The sequence below is a fragment of the Pipra filicauda genome, unplaced genomic scaffold (assembly GCF_003945595.2).
Source record: "Pipra filicauda isolate LSUMZ 115617 unplaced genomic scaffold, ASM394559v2 scaffold196_size3971931_pilon, whole genome shotgun sequence".
In the NCBI taxonomy this organism is placed as follows: domain Eukaryota; kingdom Metazoa; phylum Chordata; class Aves; order Passeriformes; family Pipridae; genus Pipra; species Pipra filicauda.
This window is the reverse complement of record NW_024104305.1, coordinates 3,857,005-3,873,145: the sequence shown is the minus strand read 5'-3', so window position 1 is coordinate 3,873,145 and position 16,141 is coordinate 3,857,005. Positions and strand designations below refer to the sequence as shown.

The following is a 16,141-nucleotide window of genomic DNA, read 5'->3' as shown; positions in this document are numbered from 1 at the left end:
AGAATTTTAACAGAGATTAAGTACTTGAGCTTTGAGCTTCACCTAATGCAGGAAATGCAACTTAGAAGAAGAAATACAACTTTGTTTCTGCTTTCTGGAGGACAGTTGAGGCCTCTAGTCAGCCAGCAGAATGGTCAAGAGTGTAGCAAAATACATACTTTTTAAAGTTTACTTCTCTCCAATGAATTGCTCCTGCTTTTTAAATGGCGTAATTACTATAGCTGTATAGTGTTGTCTTCCATCGCTTCTGTCTTTCTTGGTTTTGGTTCTAGTAGGTTGGGTTTTTGGGGTGGTGTCAAAGTATGGCAGTAGGGTAGAGAAGGGGAATACTAATGTTTTGATTTCTCTTTGGGAGAAAGGTTGATGATGTTGCCACTGACTGTTGTGAGAAATGATTTGTTCCTGGCTGTCCTTTGTCAAGGGAGAAAAATACTTATTGTTTTTCTGGCAGGCCTAGAAGCTTGACACTGGTGGCCGTGACAAACAAAAAAGCAGTTGGTGTTAATGGCCACACATTTACAGGTTATAATTTAAGATGAAATTAAAAAAACTGAGTGTTGTTGATGCAACTGTCTACCTAGATTTAAGTTGTTACTTAGCTTGCCTAACTCTGTAAATGGAGTTCTTGCTCCTGCAGATGACTGAAGTTTTGTTTGTGTAAATTTATTAGTGTGCTTTTTTGACTGTGCCATGGTGAGGTAGGCGAACTTTGTGCTCCGATCAGTGTGATACTGTAGAAAAAGATCTAGAGTGAAAATACCCGTTTTTCTATGCATGTGTTTTCTAAAAACTCTGATATGCCATTTCCCTGTAGCATTTTTTGATATTTAGGCAGTTATGCATATTTGCTTGGTTAAAATTGCCTGTCAGTGTAGCTCAAGAGAGCATCTCTGAGCTTTCTAAAGCAAGTATCTGTTAAATGCTACAGAAGATATTTTTAAAATATCAAACTGTAAAATTTCACTGAATTTTACTAATTTTCGATGAAAACCCTAATGATGTTGCATTTCTACTACTTTAGCAAGTAACACTTTCCTGAAGTGGAAATGTTGCGTCTATTATTATGTTTTCTGTGTCCTATACAGTGTGTGTGAACTGTGTGTTTAGAAAAACTTCATCTATCCAGGGAAAAAAGTCTGGGAAGTAAACAATCCAAACAAGTGTTCAAAATTATTTTTAGTTTTAAATTTTCAGTGAAATATATGTGGATTTTGTACTGACACAGAGACACTTCTAAATTCTCATAGCATGAGGAAAACTTGAAATCCTCATGCTAGAGAGTGTCACTAATGGAATGAAACTCTGGTTCCATTATAACAAAATTGAGAATTTCCATTGATTTTTGGGAGGCCAGGACATTGGGGTTTTTTTTGCATTTTAACAGAAACATTTCTTTGGTTTACTGTATGCATCAAAGGGGGGGGAACATGTTACACCATCTTATTTACAACTTAGTAAGGGGAAAATGGGTATGTGTGTTTAAACAGCTGGTTGCAAACAAAACAAGGGTGATTATATAACATTTGTCTTCAACTGTTCTCGTTGTAAGGGCTTTATATCTGGCAGTGGAAAACAAAGTGTTTTTGCTGTGCTGGAAATGCTTCACATACTTTTTTGGGGAGAAATTTTACTGTTCTGTTTGATGTGTCTTTCTTTGTCCTTGTAAAAGTTACTTGATGACTCAGCTGATCATTAATTGTTTTCTGTTTTCAGGTTGCAAAACAGCCATGTCCCAGAACTGACCACGCTCCTCACAGTAAGTGAGCTGTAGCAATAAGCATTCTGATAGTTTTCTGAGAAGCATGACTCATACAAGGAAAAGGAAAATGTTGTGTACTGAGGGGCTTAATGCTAACATCTGCATCCAGGTCCTGTTTCAGCCAGATGTTAAGCACAGCCTTGACTAAAACTTAGAGATTTGAGTACAATTACTCTTGTGACTTTGTGTTTAACTATTGAGTAGGTCTTTAACAATTCATGTCCACAATACTGTTGTCATTCTCTGGATTACCTTGTGTATGTAGGCTTGAAATATAAATATGATAGAATGTAATTTTAGTGTATACCTTTAGTAGTTTCGATGTCTGATGTTATACAGTTTAGGGAATATTTAAAACTAATTGCGCTGAGAGTTTTGATTCCAAAATCGGTTTTAGCGACTTCAAAAAGCATTTTGCATAGTCAGAGAATACATGATATTTTGCTAGATGATGAGCATGAGTTATGCTGTTTTACTAGACTACTAGGAAATGAAAAATTCTGCATTTGCATCAGTTTGCTTGGGTTTTTTTCAGGATAGCTGAAGAAAAACCTGTTTGTGTCTTACTCCAGCACTTTGCTTCAGACAAAGTTAACAGTGACAACCAAAATAGAGATTTTAACAGCAAACCTGACTGCCTGTTTAGCTCATAGATGCAACTTTCAGGAACACTTTTTAACTTCTGTTGGACTTACTGTCTGTGAGGTACGTAATACAAGGGAGGAAAATCTGAAATACATTTGGAATGATTTTTCAAGTTTATTGTTTTCGTGTTGCTCATGTTAATCATCAGTTTTTCATATACTTGTGATAAAATACCATGAAAACAGTGAATAACATACTTAAATTTGTAAAGACATATTGTAAACATATATGCAGTAATGAGATATGTTGGTTACCAAGAGCCTTGTTTAGATCCAGGCACAGGACTGTGATACAGTGGAGCCTTACATTTCAGTAGCAACTTTCTTGCCCTCATCCCAGACATAACTTTACAAATCAGTAGAGATTAAATTTGCACTGACAGTATGTGGTGGTTTGGGCTAGGCCCTCCTTGGTGACCAGTTTATAACCCAGGAAGGGTCCAGATTTACCCAGTATTCCCTACGATTTTTACGTAAACCAGGCTATAAGAAGAAAGGAGGAGAGGTCTTTGCTCTCTTTCCTTCCAGCGGCTTGGAGGTGCAGGTTCCCTGCTGTTGATCTGCCGTGTTGGGGAGCGAGGCCTGGTTGGGCCTTGCCGGCCTTGGGAGACAGAGGCTGCCGGCGATTGTTCCGGAGCGACTCTCGGTTGTCCCAGGAGAGTAGTGAGCTATTTTCTTTGCTAACTCTTTTAGTTGTTAGATATTGGGTCACTAATTGGGATATATATATATTATTTTAGTTTTGTTCCCTTTGCCTTCCCCCTTCCCTTTTCCCTTGTGAAATTGTATATTTTTAATTGCATATAAGTGTAAATATATTTATATATCTCACTTTGGTTGTCTCTCTCTCGTTTCGGGTTTTTCTTAGTTTTTTTTCTCCCTCTTCTCCCTGAGGGTTGGGGGGGGGGGGACTTCTGGTGGTAAGGTTTGGAGACTTGGCAGGGAGCCAGCTTCAAACCATATCACAGTAGGGAAAAAAAAGTCTAAATCAGTCATTTTTGCATGTTGGTTAAAATAATTTTTAAGATGAAGTGTAGAAGGTTCGAGTTTCAGAAGTGCTTTCTGTGCAATGCAAAGACAAGCTGTTACAACCACTGCTTGTGACTTAATACAGTGTTTACAGGAGTGGTAAGAGCACCAACAGCTGCTGAATTCAAAGAGCAAATAGGTTAATATGGAGAGGGCAGATCTATTAAATAGGAGGGCTCAAGTGAATGAAAGTTCAAAAGAACAGTTTTCTAGTGAACATATTGCTTAGCAGGCAGTGATAGGAGAGCTGGTAAGAGCGGGAGGTAGGATAACCTGCTATTTTGAAGTCAGGAGCAGCATTCTGAACCACTTAAAAAAAATTAAAACGCAGAACTAGGAAAGTAATTAATTAATTTGCAATAATAGAAATATGAAGACTTTATCTAGAATTTAACATTTACTGCAGGCATCAGATATTGTGACACTTCCTGTAATGCAGTACAATACTGCCAGTTGCTGTAAGGTGAGCCATTTTACTGGAAAAGCCTTCATTTCATAAAGACTGAACCCTGTTGTTTTGTTAATGAGGTAACATTTTTTGCTGGGGTGTCCTGAGACTGTTTGCTTCCCAGCTACCAGTGTCTGAAGAAAGATAGTGAAACTTTATAGAAGAAGCTTCCGGTTTTGCAGAGAAGGGAATGTAGCTTGTAGTTGGTACTAAACGGCACCTGTACGTTTGACTTTGAAAGGCTAAACCAGCTTAACTTTCTGATTTGTGAAATCTTGTTTAAAAAAAAAAAGTCCTTTACCTTGGGAAGGAGATACAATCCCATTAAGAATACAGATGTATTGATTGGGTAAAAATTTGTCTCTGACTTCTCTGAACACCCTAATGTTACAAAGGCTCCTTCCTCCTTAATGTTTTGGGAGTTATTACCTACAAACAAGTCTAGACCCTACTCTGTGGGGCAGTTTTTCCTAGACCTACAACCATGGAGTGAGAGATGCCAGCTGCCCTCTGTTCTGTTACTGTGTGGAATCATTAGGATGAATGCTGAACAAAAAAGTGCCTTACTCAGGAAGTGAGAAGAGTACGCCATAAATGGCTAAGCTGACATGCGTAACTTTTTTCCCTTTAAATATGCAATTGGAGAAGAACAGGAGGAAGTTGTAGAGAGATTTGTGCTTTTTGATGAGTTTTCCTGTAGGCATTATAAAATGCAGGAGAAATAGCAGTTGTAACAAATTTATTGCTCAAGGGAGAGATTAAAAAACTTAGGAAAAATGGCAAGTAATAATTCCTTCTGTGTTGTGAGTTTTCGTGTTGGTGGTTGGTTTATTTGTTTGGATTTTTTTCATGTTAAAGTGATGACATTTTAGATAGGAAGTTCTTGAGAATACCAAGTTCTGCTCCCAAAATACGAAATTCTTTTAATTCCTGATCGTGGCTCTTTTTATTTGTTCCAAAAGGTGGTGGTGGTGAATTCTAACAGTCCCACTTTATTTGTGGAAACAGATAATTTAGAATGTTGACACAGTACTTTAAAGTTATGCAGATAATACTCTCTAAAAATTTTCTATATGGTTGTAACAAAGCAAGTTATTAATGTCTATAATGAAACAAATGAGTTAAAAGTAAAAAATCAGCGCAGCAGAAGGCTGAACAAAATTTTCTGGAGTAAAGTTAGGAAGTTAAGAAGTGAGGCCTCTTTGACCAAAATTGTGTTGACAAGGCAGGTCTATGAGAGATGTTGCCATTACAGGAATACTGGAGTTGGTGAATATTGTGGTTAGCAGAAGAATCCTTGTAGGTGAGATCTACACTGAAGGGGTTCCTTTCCATTTTCTTGGAGGTGAGGGTGGAGGAGAAAAAAAGAGTGAGGAAGAGCAAGATGTTAAAAGATTTAGAAATCAGTCTTTCTAGAGAAAGTATAAGTAAGGATTTGACAAGTTCTGCAAGCTCCCAGTTTCTTTTCACAGTAACAAAGTGTGCATTGGCCTACTTGGAATTAGTGGCCGGGTGTGTGAAGGCAAACAGCAACAGAAAAAAGTGTGAGAGTTTTTCTTGCTGTCATCAGGTCCACCAGAAGTTCTGCATATTTCAATTACTGGTTCTAAGATATAGAAGCCAATTGCCAAGAAAAGCCTTTTTCTTACATGAAATTTAAGTGTATGTGAATAATAGCCTGTTGCAAACTAAATAACAACACAGCAGACTTGTTAGGCAGACTTTTCTTTTTTTTAAATTTTTATAAAACCATATGCTTTATCACTTGTCAGCTTCTGTGTCTCAGAACAAAAGAAATTGAACAAAAAATGTGATTGTTGAACTGTAGGTGAAATTTGATAAGTCTAGGAACTGGCAGCTAATGAGAAACTATTGATAAAAACTTACAGCGGAGAAGTAAGGGGCAAAAAAGAAGAAAAATTTGGTGAACTTGGGTTAAACAAAAGTAGTTCTATGCTTTCAGGGCAATTTGTTAGCTTCCTCTCTACAGTTGTTCCCATTCTTACCAAAAACTAGCTAAGCATCTAATACATAGCTGTATTTGCCTTTTTTCATCATGTAACTACTCAAAGGATGTAGAGAATTCATGGAGAGGTGCATGTGATTATGGAAATGGTACCTCAGTTTTTATATTCCCCCAAACAGTTCTGGGGCTTACAGTACAAGGCAGACATGGACCTGCTGGAGTAGGTCCAGAGGAGGCCATGGAGATGCTCTGAGGGCTGGAGCCCCTCTGCTCTGGAGCCAGGCTGGGAGAGCTGGGGGGGTTCACCTGGGGAAGGACTTGGGGTGTTCACCTGGGGAGACCTTAGACCCCCTAAAGAGGCTCCAGGAGAGCTGGAGAGGGACTGGGGACAAGAGATGGAGGAGCAGGACACAGGGAATGGCTTCCCACTGCCAGAGGGCAGGATTAGATGGGATATTGGGAAGGAATTCCCCCTGTGAAGGTGGTGAGGCCCTGGCCCAGGTTGGGCAGAGAAGCTGTGGCTGCCCCTGGATCCCTGGAAGTGACTGAGGCCGGGTTGGACGGGGCTTGGAGCAACCTGGGCTGGTGGAAGGTGTCCCTGCCCATGGCAGGGGGTGGCACTGGATGGGCTTTATGGTCCCTTCCAAACAGAACCGTCTGTGACTATGAAAAGAGGCTGTTCATGGTTTGTGGTAATAGTATTTGAAAAGTAGGAGTTTGGTTTTTTGCAAGTGTGGGTGGATGTACAAGCTCAGAAAAAATACAAAAGCTTCCAAAACCAAAGAACACGAGAATTTACTTCCTTCGTACATGTGTGAGACCTGCAGATTTAATTGTTTCAGCATAATAACAACAACTAACATTGACTAAGAAACTGCATGATAATATGACTGTAACAGTTTTATGTGCTTGCAGTAATTATACAGAGTGTAAATAAAATACAAAGGGTAATTGTGCCGTTTTTCTACTTATTTTACATAGTTATTTTTAGACATTTTAGAAAATCGTCTTATTCAAAAATTAAAAGTAGTTTATTACTGTATGTTGTCTGCAAATATGGTCATTGGGTGTGTACTTTTATATCCTTGGTTGTATGTATTTAGGTTCATTTATTGAGGAGAACAAATTAACATGCTACATCAAACAATGATGGAAATGAAATTGCAAAAGGACTGAAAGTTTCAAGGAAAGAATTAATGAACTGCATATTTCTCTGTGGAATGCCTAGTTTTATTATAGTTTTCTTTTAAACTGATAGTCTACATTTGATGTGTTATAGGTTATAATAGGATGACAGTTAAAAAACCAAAACAAAACACAAAACCCCGCTACTGAAGTCTTACTTCTGTAAGACTTGCTCCAAACTGTGTTAGTGCTTCTGCTGCAAACCAGATTTAATAATGGTTATTTGCTGAGAGGGTTAAAGGGCAGATTTTGATTATGTATTGTCAATCCATTGTTAGGTGGAATAAGTGGTTTATTAAGATTTACTGTACAGATGTCAACTGGAGGACCTCAGATGTAAATTGAATTTTCAGTTGTAGCACTGTGTTGTTTAGACCAGCTGATTTTATCTTTGCAGTAGCAACAATCCATTTGGAGAAAAAAGGTGTTCTTGTTGTTTACAGTTACTTTGAAAATTTAAAAGTTCAGAAATCTTTCAAAGTATATGTGATTAGATTAGGGTTTTGACTTTGCTTTGGCTTTCTTACAGAAAGAAGTGTTCTTAGCATTTAAATACAAAGCTTTTTCCGCTTATGGAAAATGAGAAATATTTTTTCTAATTAAATTTCAGAGTCTTAATACACAGTAGGTCTGTAATTCAGATGTTTAGGTGAAGACAGCATTTCTAGTCAACTACTGAAAAGATAATTTTCCATATATAAATTGTTGCAGCCTTATCTTTTGATTCTAAGTCTTCAGGAACTGTTCTGCTGGTAGCTCATCTGTGTGTTGTGTTCCTGTTTCTACTAGAAAGCTGCTTTTAGTAGGAGTGGACCAATTCACCACAAGAGAGCTCCAAAAAGTGTGGTCTATATAAGGGTTATGAGAAAGAAGGGATGCCACGGCCCGATGGGGAAGGAAATAGGGACGCGACACTGCACAGAAGGGTCCGACAAGGTGGAAGGTCGGGGTGCAATGGCCAATTTATTGAGGAGAACGAGGACTTATATAGGGTTCAGGTGAGGGGGGTCCAATAACTGGGAACGGAGCATGGGACGGACATCTCAGGGTGCAACAGGATTGGGGAGGAGGGAGGAGGAGGAGGGAGGAACTTGGGAGGAGTCAGGTGCTTGGGACCAGTGGGGGCTCACTCCCACTGCCGCATTTTTCCACCAATCAGTGTGGGATGAGCGGGAAAGCAGGGGAGAGTAAGGGAGGAAACAACTTTTGGCAGGAATAACTGGGGACAAGTCCAGACAAGTCTGGGGTAATACAAATCAAGGGGATTAATACAGAGATATATGTGTGGGCACATTAAACTGTGTTCAGAACTGGGGTAAAAACATAGAAGTCCATAAATTGTTGTTCTCCTCAAGCACCATACAGGTCTCTCCAAGCTTGGAAACGCTGCCATTCTGTTTCTTGTTCCTCCACAAAGGGAGATGTAGTGTATGTGTTGGGCTTTTTTTGCTGTTTACCAGAATCGATAATATTACTATCAATAATTTTATATTTGATTTTTTTTTAAAGTCTTAATTCCTTAGGCAAAACTAGATCTGCATTAATTAGTGTCTTATTTTAAGGTAGGTAGCAAATCCTGTGATAAGAAAAGAAACAGTGAAATGAAAAGATGCAAAACTTAAAAGGCAACTGGTTAAATAAACAGTGAGAGCTCTTTTAACTTGACAACTGGAAGAGCTTAAATGTATATGTTGTGGGAAACTGATGTGAAAACAGGACAGGTTGGTGACTGGGAGCAGCTGATCAGAACCCCTCTTCAGCCACGGGTGAAAGGCACAAGGCCTTGGCTTAGTCTTGATTTGTGGTTGTATCTCTTCTGCTGCTTGTAGCATCAATACTTCATAAACTAATTGATCTTAACAGTAGGTAAATAAGAAAAGAAAAAATTTTTTTTTCAGAAATTTTTGCCGAGCAGGACAGGTGGAAGCAGTAGCAGAATGCCCCATCCCTGGGAAGTGGTCAGTCTGGCTGGAGGGGGCTTTGAACAACCTGGCCTAGTAAAAAATGCCCCTGCCCATGGCAGGGTGTTGGACTAGATGATCTTTGAAGGTCCCTTTCAACCCAAACCAGTCTGTGGTTCTGTGGAACACTGAAGTGGGTGCTCAGAGAGCTTGCCAAAGCTGCATCTTGTTTACTGATAAGCCTCTGAACAACTTGATTTAACTTGGAAGTTAACTGGGGGCTTTGAGCAGGAGATTGGGACCAGGTGACTCCTGTAAGATCTTTCCAATCTACACAACTTTATGATTCTATCTTAACTACAGAATTCTTAACTATCTTCCTTTTCTTCCCCTTTGTCTCTTTCCTCCTAGGATTTTTAAAGGAGGAAGGTAGAATTAGAGAGGCAGTATATAAGGAATTGATGAGTGTGGTGCTTCACTGCAGGGAATACGTGGTGGTAGAGAGCTGCTGTTGTGTAAGACTGAGAGGTATTGGATATCTAAGTGATCAGCTCTTGTTTTTACCACTGTCCTTCAGTGTCCTCAGTGAAATATTTTGTAGCTGTGGTGCTGTCTCTCAAATCTGGCCATGCCTCTGAATGCCTTATCTTGATCTCCTCCTTGGCTCTACTGCTTTGTAGTACATCCTCTGAGAGAAGTGCTGCATTGCTTTTCTGTCGGGCCTGGTTTTCCTTGGTCTGGGAACAATTGTCTTAAATTTGGGTGCAGCATGGTGCCCTTCTTCAGGTTTGAGTCTTCAGTGCAAAGAACAGTGAGCAATGGAGTGCTGTCTGTATTAATCTTGGAGCAAATATAGTTCACACAGGTGCTCCCTTCTGTTCTGTATTTTGCCAACACACTTTAACACCACTAAAAAAAATGAAGCAATTAATGCCAATGAGGAGATTGGTGTAGGGGTAGTTGAATTGCAGATGAGATAAGTAGCAAAATGTATGTTGATAGCAGGTGGAAAATTGAACAAGTTTGATGGGGTTTTTATGTTTGATTGGTTTTGGGGGTTTTTGGTGAGAGATGTGATATGCGAGTGTCAGGTGAATACCCGTGAGTCATAAAATAAACATGTTGGATATATATCCGTGTATATCTGATCCAACCCTTTCCAAGGCAAGCACAAAGGTAACACCTGAACTAGTTCAGCCTCGTACTGCAATCTACCTAAGCCCTAGTGTGATTTAACCAGAGGAGTCCTAGGGTGCAAGGTATTTGAGGAGATGAAGAGACATTTTTTTACATTTAAAAAATATTCTGGCTTTAAATTGTGTTTATTTTTGGAATATGAAAAGCGGCCTCAACAAAGGGAAGTGCGCAGAGAACAGGTGGAAATAGAACAGGTTCAAATTATCAAGTTGTTTACACTAACTTCTGTAATGGGAAGAAGGACATAAGCAATGAAAAGAAAGGATGGGATGTAAAGCTGAGATTGTAAAATATGTACTTGACAGGTGCTATGAAGTAAATTTTCATAAAGGTGCTTGCAAGCTTCAAATATTTTTGAATCAAAAATATTTTGTGTTCAAATATTTTGCTCTTGCATATTTAACGTATTGAGGGTTTGTATGGCAATAATTGAAGATCTGGCTGTGCAATCATATGTGCTTACATACATGTTTGTAATACAAAATGGTTTCTTCTGTGGCCCAGTTTCACTGTAAAAGCAGGCTGGACATTTGCATGTTTTAAAATGAGTCTAGAGTGCTGACATTTACCTGCATTTCAAGACTCTGAAAGCTGCTATCTAGGAAGACGTTCATTAAAGTCGTGTTGTGATGAGCCTGATGATGGAGTGTATGTTCTCATACTTGACAGAGAGCGTATGTGTGCATATATGTGTGTGTGTGTATGTGTATGGTGTTATCAATCAGGGTATAATCTCTTCTGTCTGAGGATCTAATTCTTTAGTACTCATTCAATAAGGCAAGATTCCCTATCCTTCTTTGACTCAGCTCTAACCTGGATATTTTTTTTTAATCAGTTTATATATACATCAAGAGATGTCGAGCTGAGCTGCATCTAGTTTTGTTGGTTTCACTGAAGCTGTGATAGTTTATTCTGCATGGAGGTCTGTAATAAAGACCTTACCAGGCATGTTCTGTTTATTTGGAAAAGAAAAAAGTAGATTATGATGCTGTGCATGTACATTATGTAAGTACAAATTTTAAAACTATCAGGTGTTTTCTAACTCTTTTTGTATGTTTTGTGAGCATTCAAAAGGTTTTCTTTTTAGGTTTTCCAAAGGTAATTTATTTAAGGCAAACACGCAATGAACAGGATGTAGAATTTGGAGTTTTAATATTCTTGCACAATTCATAGGAAGTAAGGAAATGGTACGTTAGAGTACAGCTTAAATGCATATCAGTTGAATAAAGCATGGGCTTAGAGCTTGTTGAGGGGTTGTATGTATCATCTGCTTTAGATGTATTACAGAGGTGATGTCAAGGTGAAAGCACACTTGCAGAATGGTTGGAAATCATTGATATTCTGACTCTGAGGCTGTAAATGGCTCTGTGGCAGATGGAGGCTTTGTCAAGGAAGAAAAATGGCAGCTCTGCAACATCATAGATGTTTTTGCTTAGCGGCTCAGCACATAGGCTGTGACCTTCCAGTGTTCAGGCGTTCCTCCTGTACTTAGATAAATTGTCCTCCACTTTTACTCCCTAAAAGTAGATAAATAGTAGTCATCATAATTCAGTACAATTTTAGGTGTTTCATTGTGAAAAAAACATAAATGTGCTTTATTGCTAGGTATTAAAAGTAAGCTTTGAAGGATGCTTTTGATTTCTGCATGAAGTGCCAGTAATAGCTTTTAACTAAGCGTTGTGTAATACTGAAAGTAAAGGTGTGTTTGTGTGCATAGGTGCAACTACGAGTACAGAACTATATGAGATCTGTATATGTGAACTGTTAGTTCTCTGGAATATTTTAAACACTGTAAACTGGACAGTGTTAATTTTCAGAATATGTTCATACTATGGTTTGTGTGATTTATTCCAGCAAAATACAGAGTTTGAGACCATATATTGAAAAAGCTAGTTCAGAGAGGATAAATATGGTTGATAAATTCAGTCTGATTTCTGAGTTCATGTGGTTTCTTATTGATAAAAATTCAAGTATGTTTCAGCACCTGGCAGCATCTAATTCTGTGTGCTGTTGATAAGGTTTCATCTGTATTCTTGTATGAGGTTGAGTCTATGTTTTTAGAATGAGGGTTCACTTTTATTAGTAGAATAACTGATTTCCATGTTCTCATACCTATTAATGAAATTCGTGCCAAGTTGTGTGAGTTATGACCTGTACTTAGGGTATATGTGTGATTACATAGTGCTAACAGTTATGTACCAGTCACATATTTCATATGTACAGCAAATTTGCATATCTCAGTCTTTCACCTTTAATCATTTGAATCAAGACTGAATTGTTTAATAGTTTTCTATATTCTTAGGCTCTATATACACTAGTTTGATATCTAATAGAACCAGTGATGTCCGTTGGTGCAGTAAATGACTTCAAGAGCCTGTAACGTCTTATAGAAGATGCTCAGTTGGACAGTTGATCTATATTACAGGGCGTAAGTCGTTGTTAAAAGTGCAGGGTTTTCACAGCTATCACCTACCAGCCATACTCTTTAGCCTACTTGACAATTGTTAGAGTTATAGAAAGCAATCAGTGTGCATCACAGAAGAAAATGACCCAGCACTTTCAAGGGTCAAGGTTGTTTCATTAGAGCCTCTTTATTTCAAACCGCGGAGGTCATATAATCTTTGTTTTTAAGGGTGAGCCCACTATAATTAATCGTGCCTCCTCTATCTCTTCAGTTTCAGTCATTTTGAGATGTAATGTGGTGAGAGAGGGCTTTGTTGCAGAAGGACAAATGCTTTGTAATTGAAGCATAAGCATTTTTGATAGTGTGAGGACGGCCTTCATACATCTTTTTATTAGGACATTGTAATGCTAACAAATGAGAGTAAGACCTCTTCATATGACATATGTGTGGATGCTTATATCCTGTAGCCACCGATCTTTAAAAGTGAGAGTCATAGAAGAAAAAAATAAGGTCGTGTGTTTTACGTTTTCAGCTTTCAAGGCTCTCAATGAAACAGGTGCTTTTGTTAACTTAGCAGTGGAGAGCATAGGAAGAGAGTTGATGGGAATTTTTATGCTTTCAGTTACTTACCTAGTTCATTATGTCCGGTATCTTGATGGTATTCTTCCAGGGTTGCACAGTGACAATTTGATATGACTGGTGTCAGGGATGGTTAAATCCATTTTCTAACATTTAATTATTTTTTTCCTCTGTGTTTTCAGTGGTCTTTTTTGCCTTCTGTTTCTTGGGTGTTGTGATGACCATCATAACTTTAGAATGACTGAATGGTTTTCTTGCACTCCTCAAGATAAAATAAATTACAAATTCCTTTCATTTATTCCATGAGAGTTTTGTGTGCAATTTTTGTATACTAGGGTAACTATTTGTCCATTCTTTTACTTAGAATTAGGGTTTTGGACTGTTAGTTGAAAAAAGAAAGGAGAAAAACAAGCAAACACCCGCACCCACATGTGCGTCCCCCCAACAAAAAGCCAGCCCTACCAAGCAAGTCAGCAAATGTTTATTCTCTACTGTTTTGTATTTCTTTTTGGTATGACTTTGGAGCTTAATCGACAGCAATGCTAACTTGATAGTACTGTTATAGTAACAATGTATTAATTCAATTAAAAAAAATCTGTAAAATGGGAACGGTAGAAAAAATTAGTGGGCTGTATTTTAGTTTTAATAGTTTTGGTGTGGTTTCAAAAGATAGATTTGATACTCTTGGAGCTAGGGGTACAAACAGGTTACTTTTTATCTACTAAATATAGGACAGCGTATATCCCAGAAAAGCAAAATATGGTATTAGTATAATGTGAACTCCATTCTGTATTCATTTCTTCTTCAGTGAAGTGGTTTGTGTAACTGCAATGTTACTTATGCTCAAACATACACTGAACTTGCTGGATCGTTTTACTTGTTTTCATGGTGATTTTGCATGTTCAGGCAAAGAAATTACACTTGTACTCGTGTAATGATTCTAAATTTTGTCCTGTTTAATCATTAGATAAATAGAGCGGGATTTTTTTTTAAATGTAGCATTCTGTTAAATTCTTATATTAATGGGAATGCAACTTGAGCTACGAAAGTACAGTTTGTTTCAAGCGACACCCAGTTTTTATTAGATACTCCTGCTGTTTCACAGAGGAGATAATACTCCTTTGTCTCTATAGCACCCATTGATTTTTCATTCAAGACTACGTTAACAATGCTGATAGAACCCGTGCAATTAGAATCTACATTTAGCAGTAAGTAGAGAAAGAAATTTTATGAAATACAAAGTGTTTGGTGTTAACAGAATATTTTGCAGTATTGCTGGACTTGAAGCAGTGAAACCAGGAGGACAGGATACTTGAAAGGTCGAGGAAAACTGAGAGAAAGAACAAACGATGCAAAAAGAAAATGACACTGAGGTCTTGGTTTAATACATATGTATTCCAGGTTGATGGCTGATTTCATTAGCAAATCTCATTGTTATGCAATGTCTGTTCTTCTGCAGCAAAATGAATATTGTATTCTCAGAGGGTCTTGTCTGTGTGTCTATGTGTACATTATGATGATAAAGAATATATTTACAGTTGTTCCAAGCTTTTAAAACTTTTGAAAAACCTTTATAGTTTGAAAATAATTTAATTTTGATTTTACAATAATGTGGTAAATTAATGGTTATTTTTATGGACAATAGCAGTTTAACCCTCGATCTCTGTGCATTTCTCTGCCATGTTTGCTACCTATGTGATCTTTTCTCCAAAATCTTCAGTTCGACTAAATATCAGTTATTACTGAATTTATCACATATATATATAAACATACGTACATATATACACATACATACACATGTATAAAAACAAGAAAATTAAGAATTGATTTCTGTAATGCTTTTTAAACTGGGTGATAGTAATATATATAGAACATGGAAACAAACGTCATCTCAGTCTCAAATCTCATAAAACTCAAATAACTGTTTATATTTTAATAGATTATACTGAAGAATATTGGTAAAATTTTATTTTTGTATATTGATGTATAAAGGTACAATGTATCAATATGATATACTGCTGTATAAAGATACATCAACTTTATTATGAAATGGCATGTTTTGGTGCATAGGACAATGGGCTACTTGAGATACTGGTGTGCTTTAGTTTCTTTTGTTTCCAAGTTGCTAGTTAAAACCATTGTTTCAGTAATACTAAGACATTTGGATAATCATAATACTAAAAATGAGAAGGAACATATGAGAACACTTTCATACAGGAAAATTAAAATGTACTGAAATGATTTAATTCTGTTATTTTTCTGTGCTATTTCAGTATTTATTCCATATATATATATACTTTGTGAGGTTGAAATCTAGTAGCAAATGTTTGAAATGCTAATAAATAAATGATAATTTGGAAGTTTTAATGGTTTTGTGATTTGTTCTAGGTGATGAGCCTGCATGAAGAATGCTTTTGGGCATTGAAGTAATGTAAACAATAAGCTAGTTTTCTGGGTTTTTCTGTGAGTGACTTTTACATGCCTTGAAACAATTCTGTCCTTACTAGGGTTTTGGCAGAGATGTATTTAACAATAGTAGAATATGGCTCTTTCTGAGTGCTAGTTCAGTGGTAGCTACCATGTTTATTCCAATTCCAAGATACTATTTTAAGGATCAAATTGATAGACGAAGTGTCCATGCGTTTTGTAAACAATTCAATGAGGAGCAAAGGGGCTTTAAAATGAAGCTAAATCCTGAGCAATGTCACCAATAAATGTGACCAGAATATGGAGGAGGTAGAACAAAGAGAAGATTACTGCCTCTCTTGCCCCTGGGGAAGGAAGCCTCTTTCCCTTGGCTTTGGTAGGGCTATAGACCAGCATAAGGATGGAGATTACTTAGTGTCAGCTGATGGGTTTTAAAGATTGGTTGATTTAGTTGTTCTCGGTAGTGAGAAACTATGTGAAATGAGCTAATCTGTCTCCTTGATGCATCTGTGTTTTCAGTTGTGGAGACCAATTTAGACCAATCCAGTGGTACTCGGTGTAACCGTGGAACTCAAGAGTGGTCTCTGCAGTATGGAAAAAAA

At 37.6% G+C, this 16,141-nt stretch overlaps 1 protein-coding gene across 6 annotated transcripts in view; it reads left to right on the top strand.

Annotated features, from left to right (window-relative positions):
• BAZ2B (bromodomain adjacent to zinc finger domain 2B) overlaps positions 1-16,141 on the top strand; it is a 113,396-nt gene that overhangs the window by 25,440 nt on the left and 71,815 nt on the right. For 3 of the 6 annotated variants that reach the window (XM_027734543.2, XM_039380469.1, XM_039380468.1), the window contains exons 2-3: positions 1,714-1,756; positions 2,295-2,464. The gene's annotated coding sequence lies outside the window, so the exon portion shown is untranslated. The remainder of the gene's footprint in view (positions 1-1,713; positions 1,757-2,294; positions 2,465-16,141) is intronic. The other 3 variants (XM_027734544.2, XM_039380475.1, XM_039380474.1) reach the window with 1 other exon arrangement.